Genomic DNA, 2,500 nt, shown 5'->3' with positions numbered 1-2,500 from the left:
GCCTGTGTTTCAGACCCCTTGCCCGTATGTGTCAAGTCCCGCCACGGCTCCGACTCGCACTCTAAGTGAGCACTCGAACGACGAGTCGGATGCCCAGGTGTTAGATTACTTGACTTCCCTGCCACCGATTAAGACCGACAAGTTCGACGCCAAGCGACTCGAAAACCTTTGTCGCTCAGCTGGGGCGGTATCCCCAAATCACATCCTGGAAGAGCTCACGTTGTACCTCTTGAAGGCCTTTCCGAATAAGCCACGGAAGGAACGTGCAGCCAAAGGGTCTAAACAGCCGGACCCTAAGATTTCCAAAAGACGTGCTCGAAGAGCAGAGTACGCCAAAATCCAGAAGATGTGGGGGAAAAACCGCTCCGGCTGTCTAAGAACGCTGCTGCGGGACAAACATACAGCTAATGTCCCGCCTGCAGACGTGATGACTCCCTTTTGGGAGTCCCTCATGGCGTCGGAGAGCACGTCCTCGCCCGGTGCCAGGAAGCCCGCTAAGCTCCTTAGCGGACTTTGGTCTCCAGTCTCGCCGCTGGAGATCCGCAAAGCCATGCCGCCAGTCGGCACGGCTCCTGGTCCGGACGGCCTGTCTGCCAGGGACTTGAGGGCTGTCCCGCAGGAGATACTCACTCGCGTGGTCAATCTTCTTTTACTTGCCGGGCGATTGCCCGCGCATCTTATGGAATCACGCACGACCTTGATTCCGAAGAAAGACAACGCAACTCAGCCATCTGAGTTTCGACCCATCACGGTGTCATCGGTCCTTGTCAGAACCTTTCACAAGGTTCTGGCAAATAGAATGCTCCAACTGATTCCCTTGGACAAAAGGCAGAAAGCCTTCCGACCGATTGATGGGTGCAGTGAGAATATCTTCCTGCTTGATTTTTTACTATCGTATGGCAGACAGAAGCATAAGGATATCTTTATGGCCTCCTTAGATGTCGAGAAAGCCTTTGACTCCGTGTCTCACAATGCCATCAACGACACTCTGCTAAGCGCAGGAGTACCGCCGCGGATGGTCGAGTATATTATGAGTACATACAGAGGTGCTGTTACGCGTCTCGCGTGTCAAGACTGGCTCTCCCGCCCTATACGTCCGGGGCGCGGAGTTAAACAAGGTGACCCTCTGTCACCAATGATCTTCAACCTGATCATTAACGATCTGTTCGCCAAGCTGCCCAAAGAGGTAGGCATACAACTAGGCGACATGTCAGTCAACGCAATGGGATTCGCGGACGATCTCATACTCATAGCAACCACTACAGCCGGGTTGCAAGAATTGCTCGATACATCCGCCGAACACCTATCAAAATGCGGACTCAGTGTCAATGCGGCAAAGTGTTTCACGGTCAGTCTGAGGGGAAACGCTAAGGCTAAAAAGACGAGTATCGATGCCGACCAGGTCTTCACCTGCTCTGGTCGACAAGTACCGCCTTTGAAGCGATCTGACGAGTGGAAGTACCTCGGCGTCCCATTTACCCCAGAGGGCAGGGTAATAGGCGAGCCCTTGGCGAAGCTAAGGGCCGACCTAGAGGGGTTGACCAAGGCACCCCTCAAGCCACAGCAGAGGCTGTTTGCTTTAAGGACTGTCGTACTTCCAGGACTATTCCACCAACTTGTCCTAGGCCGAACGACTTTAAGCCTACTCCGAAAGATCGATGCAGTCACGAGACTGTTTGTGCGAAGGTGGCTTGCCCTCCCGCACGATACGCCGAACGCGTACTTCCATGCCGACTCTAAGGACGGCGGACTGTCGCTCCCGACGTTCAGATGGAGCATACCGCTCCAGAGGCTACACCGTCTGCAGAGCCTCAAGGTACACGAAGGGGCCGTGATACCGAGCAGCATCCAAGCGTTCTTGGATGGAGAAATTCGCCGAACTGAGCTTCGCCTCAATGATCAGGGGCAAGCTATGACCACCAAGTCGGCTTATAGGAAGCGCCTCGCAGAGCGTCTTCACGTATCAAACGATGGTCGCCCCTTGACAAGATCTGGCGACGTCACAAACCAACATAGTTGGGTGACCGACGGGACCACCTTCGTCTCAGGGAAGGATTACGTGAAGATGCACATGCTTCGCATCAACGCTGTTCCGCTAAGAGTGCGGACAGCAAGAGGCAGGATAGGAGACCGCCATTGCCGAGCAGGTTGCCACGACGCAGAAACACTTCATCATGTTCTGCAACTCTGCCATCGGACGCACGGCCCTCGCATCAAGCGGCACGATGCCTGCATCGACTACATGTGCAAGCACATCGATGCAGGTTATACAGTTCACAGAGAACCCATATTTCAAACGTCCACCGGAAGACTTAAGCCTGATGTAGTGCTGTTAAAAGACCAAACAGCCATTGTTGTAGACGCTCAAGTCGTCGGCGAAAACGCCGACTTGGAAAAGGCACATCAGGCTAAGATCTCCAAGTATGAGGGGTTAAGGGAGCCCATACTCACGAGGTACTCTGTGAACGAAGTGTCATTTACATCTTTGACACTGTCCGCG

At 53.9% G+C, this 2,500-nt stretch overlaps 1 pseudogene; it reads left to right on the top strand.

Moving 5' to 3' along the window:
* Positions 1-2,500, top strand: part of LOC143175436 (large subunit ribosomal RNA) — an 8,695-nt pseudogene that overhangs the window by 4,118 nt on the left and 2,077 nt on the right.

This window comes from Nomia melanderi, unplaced genomic scaffold (genome assembly GCF_051020985.1).
Source record: "Nomia melanderi isolate GNS246 unplaced genomic scaffold, iyNomMela1 scaffold0084, whole genome shotgun sequence".
Classification (NCBI taxonomy): Eukaryota; Metazoa; Arthropoda; class Insecta; order Hymenoptera; family Halictidae; genus Nomia; species Nomia melanderi.
This window is presented reverse-complemented; position numbering and strand designations above follow the sequence as displayed.